We start from the raw sequence: 9113 nt of genomic DNA on the forward strand, positions 1-9113 counted from the left end.
CCACTGCAACCTCCCCTTCCTGGGTTCAAGCAATTCTCCTGCCTCAGCCTCCTGAGTACCTAGGACTACAGGTATGCACCACCACACCCGGCTAATTTTAGTATTTTTAGTAGAGACGAAGTTTCACCATGTTGGCCAGGCTGGCCTTGAACTCCTTACCTCAAGTGATCCACCCGCCTCGGCCTCCCAAAGTGCTGGGATTACAGGTGTCAGCCACTGTGCCTGGCCCTTAATAGCCTTTTCTAAGTCAGAGACACCAATTGGAATTGGAGCTCTGTCCACCAAAGGAAATCAGTGTCATGTGTAGTGAGAGGGTTGGTGCTTCTCGGATTTCTCTAACAGGGTGCTATCTTCTGAACAAATGAGCCAAGGTTGGTGGCTTTATTTGTAGAGATAGTCTATTGTATATGAGTATTGGGAGGGATTACTGCCAATCCATAATGACCACGACTCCTGTTTGGTGTTGGCTGTCGTGGCCGCCCTTCTCCTGTCATTTTGCTCAGTGCCCCCAGCTGGCAGTGCTGTGATGCCATCCCAGGGTTCCTGGGTGCCTGGTACCTGACAGGTGCATTACCTGGTAGGTGCATTTCCGGTGCAGTTTCTTCTGGTCCTTGTACCACTGCATGAGCCCCTTCATGAAGGTGATTGTCACTTTGTCATCCTGAAGCCTGGGTCCGCTGTACTCATCCTCGATGGCTGGAGTGTGAACAGAGGACATGGGAGTCAGCAGCCATGGCCACTGTGAGGGGGTCTCACTCCCAGGGATGAGGCGGACCTGGCTCTGGACTCACAGGTCGAGAGAGGGACGGAGCAAGTGAAGAGTCCCCTCTCAGGTCAGATCTCACCCAGAGGCCTCTTCCTGACCTCCCTGTCTTCCTTCACCCACCCCCCTTTACCCTATTCAGTTTTATGGCACATAGCACTAGTCATTTCGTGACTTGTTCATCATCTTATCTCCCTCCTAGAATATCAGCTCCATGCGGACAGGAAGGGCTTTGTTCATAGCTGTACCCCCAGTGCCTAGGACAGTGCCTGGCACATAGGAGATGCTCAATAATCATCTGTGGGATGAATGGCTGGACCTTCTCAGTACCTAGAGGTGAACCAGACACAGCCTGTGGGGGCGGGGCTACTGCCGGGAGGGAGGGAGGGAGGAGAGGATGATAGAGTGGCCAAGAAGCCAGCATGGAGAAGGGCCCGGGCAGGGGTGATTCTGGTGGGTAGGGAAGGTGTATTCGTCCATTTTCACACTGCTGATAAAGACATACCCGAGACTGGGTAATTTATAAAGAATAAGAGGTTTAATGGACTCACAGTTCCATGCGGCTGGGGAGGTCTCACAATCATGGCAGAAGATGAAAGGCACGTCTCATGTGCCAGCAAGCAAGAGAGAATGAGAACCAAGGGAAAGGGGGAATCCCTTACAAAATCATCAGATCTCGTGCGACTTACTCACTACCATGAGAACAGTATGGGGGAAACTGCCCCCACGATTCAATTATCTCCCACCAGGTCTCTCCCACAACATGTAGGAATTATGGGAGTTACAATTCAAGATGAGATTTGGGTGGGGACACAGCCAAACCATATCGGGGCCGGGGTGGGGGGTGTTGCAGCTCCTGACCTCGCCCATTGGGAATCATGAGACGGAGCTTTGGGCTGTGGATGGAGCGCCCTGGAAGGCAGGCAGAGGAGCAACAGACAGCAGCCTGGGGACAGAACAAGGGGCTACCCCTGAGCCCACCCCCACCCCCAGGGAATGGAGAAGGCCCGTGTGGAATGTTCTGGGCTGGAGCGTGGAGCATCCAGGCCTGACTCACTCATGCTCTCGATGTCCAGCGAGTCCACCACAGAGCGCTTGTGATCGTCGCCCACGATGGCCCGCTCAAAGGCCTTCTGCTTCACGATCTTGTTGCACTCCTGGTATTTCATTTTGGCATCCTTGTCGTGGGGCTTCACCTTGACCACCTGGGTGGGAGGGAAGGGGCGTGCACACTGAGGCTGAGGTGGGGGCACAGCGGCTGCCCCCAGGCTGCCCAGCCCTGGGTTCCATGAATGCGGAAGTCAGGCCGCTCGGGCACCGGTGCTGATGATGCAACCCCAGACATGTTTAACCTCCAAGTCTTGGTTTCTGCACCCCAAAACTGTCCATAGCTAAGCTACTCACACCGGTGTACTTCATCAACCTTAGCTATAACTACATTAAAATCAAACACCTTGCCCATCTGAGGACCATGGGCTCAGCTCCGGGTCCCCCGTGGGAACCAGTGTAGGCAGCGACAACTCCAGGCTTCCCGGCCTTGGACTCCAGGACTTATGCCAGCTGCCCCTCAAATTCTCAGGCCTTTGGCTTCGGACTGAGAATTACACCATTGGCTTCCCCAGTTCTGAGGCCTTCGGACTTGTTCTGAGCCACGCTCCCTGCATTCCAGGGTCTCCAGCCTGCACACAGCCTCAGGACTTCTCAGCCTCCGTAATTGAATGAGCCAATTGCCCAATAAACCCCTTGTCCTATCTCTCTCTACACATATCCTGTTGATTCTGTCTCTTTGGAGAACTCTGATTAATATAATTCCTCTATGAAGCAAACAGGGCCGTTCCTAGCCATCTCCCAGCCCCTAGGGAGATGAAACCCCATGGCATACCTGGCCACCGCAGGGCTCAATTAAGATGAGCTGTAATTATTATTATTATTATTCTTACTTTGAGATGGAGTCTCCCTCTGTCACTCAGGCTGGAGTGTCGTGGCGCAATCTTGGCTCACTGCAACCTCCATATTCTGGGTTCAAGCAATCCTCCTGCCTCAGCCTCCTGAGTGGCTGGGATTACAGGCGCCTGCCACCACACCCAGCTAATTTTTGTATTTTTAGTAGAGATGGGGGTTTCACCATGTTGGCCAGGCTGATCTGGAACTCCTGACCTCCTGCCCACCTCAGCCTCCCAAAGTGCTGGGATTATAGGCGTGCGTCACTGCACCTGGCCAAGGTGAGCTGTCATTATTCTTTTTATTGTTATTCCCACAGCCCTGGAGCCTGGGGCTCTGTGCCTGCTACTGCCTGCCAGACAGCGAGGGGCCTGGGCCAGCAGGGCCATTCTCCTCCGTGCCAGCTCAGTGCCAGGCTCCTCTGGCTGCCTGCCCAGCCCCAGGACTCCTGAGAGCCTGGATCCCAGGTCCTGGGGGTCAATGGGCTCCTCCCAATGGCTGCTGTGGCCCAGAATTCTGATGCGGCCTCAGCAGCAACCCCCATGCAGGCTGCTCCCATCCCAGGGAAGTCCACCTTCCACCCCATCACCCAGCTGAGACAGCCTCATCCTGGACTCCTCTCCACCCCTCAGCCCCCAAAGCCCGGCAGTCACTTCACTTCTTCTGCCAAGTTAGCCTCCTGAACATCTCTCAGATCCAGCCACTCCCTTCTCATCCTCCAGCCCCACCCAGCCCTGGTCTGTCCTCTCCTGCCCAGGTTCCTGGCTCAGCCTCCACCTGGCCTTGCAGCCTCTTGTCCTGCCCCTCCAGAGGGGTGTTCCTAAAGCACAAACCTGATCCTGTCCTTTCCCTACTCACAACCTCCCAGGGCTCCCCAGAGCCTCCCCCAGAAAGCCCTGGCTCTCCCCATGGCCCTGCGTGATCTGCTCCCTGCAGCTTCATCATAACCCCCCCACATACACACTGCAGCCCCACTCACCGCCTCCATGCCAGGCTCCACTCACCTCTGGAACTTTGCCACCGGGTTCTTTCTGCCTGAAGGCCAAAACCACCGACCCCCTAGGGAGACCCCCAGGCATGCATCCAGAGACCCAGCATCCCCCATCCCTCGACCACTATCTCACCCCACTGTGAGAGCTGAAAGGTTGTTTCTGCCCATTCAGGGACAGAGCCCACCCCAGGAGGCCCACCAGATTCTCCCTCAGGCCCACCAGGGCCCATGAGTGGCAGCACCCACCCTGGGGGACTGGGAGCCGTGACCCTCTAGGCTAAAGGGGAACTACAGGAGCTCTGCCTGGGGACACAGGGCCCCAGGCCTGGGCCAGGTCAAGAGATGAGTGGCTGGCAGCTCCCAGCAGATCACCAGGCTGGGGACGAACCCCGAGGGTGAGAGAGACTCCTCTCCCAAACTAGGAGTGGGCTAGGGTCCTGGACTTTGCCCCAACATCCCCCTCCCACACCCTGCACACCTTCAGACCACCCCATTCCATGCCTTCAGCCCACCCCTTCTGCAGCCTCCCCGTCAGGTCTAGCCTCAGACTCACCCGTCCCATTCATCCACATGACATCGCAAACTTGACCCTCCCCCTCCCCATTCCAAAATTTTCTGTAGCTCCCCAGTGCTCCGGGAACAAGTCGGGTTCCTATGAAGCCCTGTATCCCGCAGTCCCACCCTCTCCCCAGTGTTAAGCTCTACTCAGGTGGGGTTCCTCTGTCTCCCCCTACCAGGCTGTAGACCCCCCGGGAAGGTAGGGCCTGGGCTGTTTCAGTTCCCATCTAGGCAGGATCAGACCCTGGTGAATGCATGTGGAGGGAAGAAAGGGAAAGAAAGGGAGGAAGGGACAGAATAAGAAGGGGAGGGAGGGTGGTGCCCTTTAAAATCAAAACCTCTGGTTTCATCTTTCTTCCCTGAACTGGCTCCCCATGCCCACCAGAGGGCGCTCTGACCCAGCAAATTCCTCATACAGCAACAGCCAGTTCTACACACAAAAGGGAATTATGAAAATAAGGATTGACACCAATAATCGATACTTAAAGCCCTACTGTGACCAGTACCTATGCTAAATCATCCACGTGCCTAACTCAACACAGAAATTCTGAGAATATCTTCTAAATGAGGAAAGTGAGGCTCAGAGAGGTCATTTAACTTTCCCAGTGTCACACAGCACATAGGCTGCAGAGAAGCTTCCAGCTCTGGCCTTGGTGACCCCACAACCTTCCGTTCCTTGGTCATACCCTGACGTGACCAACCCACGATGCCCTCTGTGCCTGGCCCTGCCACCTCCTCCCCAACCCTCATCCCGCAGCTCAGCCACACCCTTCCACCCCCAGCTCCTTAGACATCCTGTTCTCCATTTAGTCACTGGAATCTTAGCCCATTGGCTGCCTCGAAAGCACTTCTTCCCTTTCCCTACCCTCACCTCCCACAAATGGTCACCTCCTCCCTTCAGCTCAATGTCACCTCCTCTGAATAAGCCTGTCCTGATCCAGGGTTAGCTCCAGCTCTTCCGACCCACCTCCCCTGAGAATCCAGGCTTTCCCCGCGCTCCAGGGGGCAGGGCTCCAGTCATCATCGCGTCCCCAGAGCCCTGCACGGCACTACAGAAGGACTGAATGAATGAATGAATGAATGAATGAAGTGTACGGGGTTAAATAAATGAGCACTCAATGAGTGTGACACCCTCTCCCTCTCCCCCAGCCAGAAATCGAGACATTCTCCAACAAACACCCACAGCCAAGAAGAGGAGATCCCCGACCTGCTAGCCAAGAGTGCACGCTTCAGGCTCCCAGGACCCTCAAAATTCATCCTGCTGAGGCTATCGGAGGATGCTGCCAGGAGTCTGTTGGAAGCCAAGGCCCTAGGGCTCCTGGAGAGGGTCCCATACTCCCTTCAGTCCCTCCCCAATCCAGGTACAGTGAGTCTCACTAATGCCATCGTGCCTTTAGGGCAGAGTCTCCTGCTTTCCAGCCCAGAGTCCACTTCCCTCTCCTGAATGATTCACCTCCATTTCTCTCCAGAGAACCCCGCTCCCCACTCTCCCTCCAGGTGACTCCTACAGGGCTCACCCAATCCCCTGCCCACCCAAGCCTAGCCAGTCAGTGCACTCCCTCCCTCCCTCCCTCCCTGGTCACTGTGATTGGGGCAGGGGCAAGCACATGATCCAGTTCATCCAATAGGAGTCAGCCCTGGGTCCTGGGCTAAATTAATGAATGAAGGAGCCCTAGAACCAGCCATGCCTGAAGTGCAACCCTGGCTTTTTTTTTTTTTTTTTTTTCCTTTTGAGACAGAGTCTCGCTCCATTGCCCAGGCTGGAGTGCTTGGCGCGATCTCAGCTCACTGCAAGCTCCGTCTCCTGGGTTCACGCCATTCTCCTGCTGCAGCCTCCCGAGTAGCTGAGACTACAGGCACCAGCCACCACGCCCGGCTAATTTTTTGTATTTTTTTTTTTAGTAGAGACAAGGTTTCACCGTGTTAGCCAGGATGGTCTCAATCTCCTGACCTCGTGATCCGCCCACCTCGGCCTCCCAAAGTGCTGGGATTACAGGCGTGAGCCACCGCACCTGGCCAACCCTGGACTTTATAGTAACATGAGCCAATGAATTCCTTTTTCACTAACCTGCTTAAACATGGCTAACTTGTGTTTCTGTACTTGGGACCTAAACAGTCCTGTGTATCCCACTCCTCAAAGCATTCTCCGAGCCCCCAAGGGAAGGAGGGTGGGGGGTGGCTTCTCAGTGCCCTGCCAGTCAGTACATCTGGCTCCAAATGCTGGACCAGGAGTTAGGGGGGAGAGGGAAAGGGTCTTCTGGAGTTTTTAGACCTGGCACCATCATTTGCCGTATTCCTGAGTCTTTTCACCTTGTTCCTGGGGCTCTGGGTCTCTTGTCAACAGGGAACAAGATGACAACTGCCTGGTAGAGATGGTATCACCATCCCTGGAGCAGATCTGTCTGGCAGGCATATTCTCAATCCCTGCATTTGCAGGATGGACCCAAGCTTGCACAGAGGTCAGACCAGCAGCTTAGTCATGGGGTGGGCTGAAGATACGAAACAGCTGATTTTTCTCTCCATTATGTTGCCCAGGTGGAAGAAGGGATGAATGAATGAACCCTGGGGCTCATCCTAGGGCCTGGGGCTTGGCTCACCATGGCAGTGTTCCCAGATACAGGGTGCAGCCCAGGAAAGTACTGAGGCCACCCTGGGGGTGCTGGTGGCACAGTTAACAAGACATGAATGGGACCTCCTGGGTGTCATGACATGATAATTTGCAGGTGTCCCAGGGGTTCTTCCTGAAGCCCAAAGATTCCCCCCTTCCCTCCACCAGCAAGTCCTCACCTGAGCACCCCGCCTACTTCCCACTGCACAGCAGGCCCCAGCAGAGTCATGGTAGCAGTGGCTGCCCAGAGGTCTTGGTTTTTCTTTTTTGCTCTATTGCCCAGGCTGGAGTGCAGTGGCGCGATCTCGGCTCACTGCAACCTCCGCCTCCTGGGTTCAAGTGATTCTCCTGCCTCAGCCTCCTGAGTAGCTGGGATCACAGGTGCACACCACCATGTCTAGCTAATTTTTGTATTTTCTTTTCTTTTTTTTTTAAATTTTTGTATTTTCAGTAGAGACAGGGTTTCACCATGTTGGCCAGGCTGATCTCAAACTCCTGACCTCAAGTGATCCGCCTGCCTCGGCCTCCCAAAGTGCTGGGATTATAGGCATGAGCCACTGCGCTCAGCAGGTTATTATTATTTTTTTTTTTGGAGACAGAGTTTCACTTTTGTCATCCAGGCTGGAGTGCAATGGCGCGACCTCGGCTCACTGCAACCTTCACCTCCCAGGTTCAAGTGATGCTCCTGCCTCAGCCTCCTGCGTAGCTGGGATTACAGGCTCCCACCACCACGCCCAGCTAATTTTGTATTTTTAGTAGAGAAGGGGTTTCATCATGTTGGTCAGGCTGGTCTTGAACTCCTGAGCTTGGATCTGCCTGCCTTGGCCTCCCAAAGTGCTGGGATTATAGGCGTGAGCCACCGTGCCCGGCTGGTGGTGGTTTTTTTTACCTGGATAGAATCTGTGCCCCTGCATCAGGCCCAGCCCACCGCACAACCTTCACTCAGCCTCTGTTTCACCTGGCCCACGCTGGGTCCTAAACATCAAACTCACCCTAGATCTGGAGCCTGGTGCCCCGGAGGGAGGCCTGGTCCCACTGACTAAGCCTGGCTCTCTGTGTGAGGCCTGTCTCCCAGAGTCAGGAAAGACCCCAGTAAACAAACAAGATGCATAGTCTCGTTTTCAGTGGGCTTCATAGAACAAAAAATGCTCGGTCCCTGCAACAGCCTGAAAACGGTTGTCATGGAAACAGCGGTAGCCAATGGAGGAGGGAGAGACAGGACCCCTCCCAGAGCCCAGGCCTCCTGTGGTGGCTGATGGGGGCACAGAAGAACCATCAAGATTAAGGGGCAATGGGGAGGGGGGGGCATCCCCATGTGGCTGGAGTGGGAAGAGGTTCCTCATCTGGTAGCTCTGAAAGGGAGCCGCTGCTCTCAAAGGGACCATGAGCATCCCTGGAGAACAGATCTGTAGTCTCCTGCGGATCCTCAGACAGCTCTGGGGAGGGGTCCTGGGGAAAGGTCACTGTGTCAAGCTGGCCAGCAGGCAGCCAGGACCCCTGAGCCCTCATCCCCACTCCAGCCTTTCCACATTCACTGAAACCGGGACTCGAAGCCCTGCGGGTGGCTTGCCAGGGTGGCATTGACACCGTGCACTGCAGCCCACCCCTATCTCGGGCTCCCTCCTGTCCCAAGATCAGTGCCCACTGGGCGGCACCATGGCCATGAGCCTTTTGCAGGACTAGTGCCAGGGGCCTGGACATGGACGCGCACAGGGCCCTGCTGGTCACCGGGATCCCAGAGGGCCTGGAGCAGGCGGATGTCGAAGCCATCCGACCCTCCCGCCCCTGGGCACGTTTGGGCTGCAACACATGAAGGCCCTGACAAATGAGAAGGCCCAGGCACGCTGCCATCCCCACAGAGATCCTGGGCAAGGATGGGATCTGGAGGGTTCTGTGGAAGGATCGTGCGCAGGACACGAGGTTCCTGAGGCAGATGAGATGCCTGCTGCTGGATGACGGGCCCATGCAGGCCGTGGTGGCTGGGACCCCCGGGGAGGCACCCACCCCTCTCACTTCGAAGACCCAGGCCCAGGGGTTGGGACAGTCATCGGGAAGGCCGGTCCCCCTCCTGGGGCTGCAAGCAATAGTAGCAAGAAGAGTAGGGGGTCACAGAAATCGAGCCAGAAGCTAAAAGAGGGCCCGAGAGACGTGTCCATTTCCCTTGGCAAAGAAGGAATCCGAGGAAGTTCCCCAGGAGAGCTTGGACATCAAGCTCCATCAAGGAGGCAGACGAGGGGGCTTGAGCAGAGATG

At 55.7% G+C, this 9113-nt stretch overlaps 1 pseudogene across 1 annotated transcript; it reads right to left on the reverse strand.

Moving 5' to 3' along the window:
* Positions 1–380: 380 nt before the first annotated feature.
* Positions 381–5274, reverse strand: PPP5D1P (protein PPP5D1; annotated as a pseudogene). The gene is made up of 4 exons (XR_008516319.2): positions 5221–5274; positions 4636–4683; positions 1821–1968; positions 381–696 (listed from the first exon to the last, which is right to left on the reverse strand). The product of XR_008516319.2 is annotated as a protein PPP5D1 (transcript).
* Positions 5275–9113: the final 3839 nt, after the last annotated feature.

Source organism: Pongo abelii, chromosome 20, assembly GCF_028885655.2.
Source record: "Pongo abelii isolate AG06213 chromosome 20, NHGRI_mPonAbe1-v2.0_pri, whole genome shotgun sequence".
NCBI classification, from domain to species: domain Eukaryota; kingdom Metazoa; phylum Chordata; class Mammalia; order Primates; family Hominidae; genus Pongo; species Pongo abelii.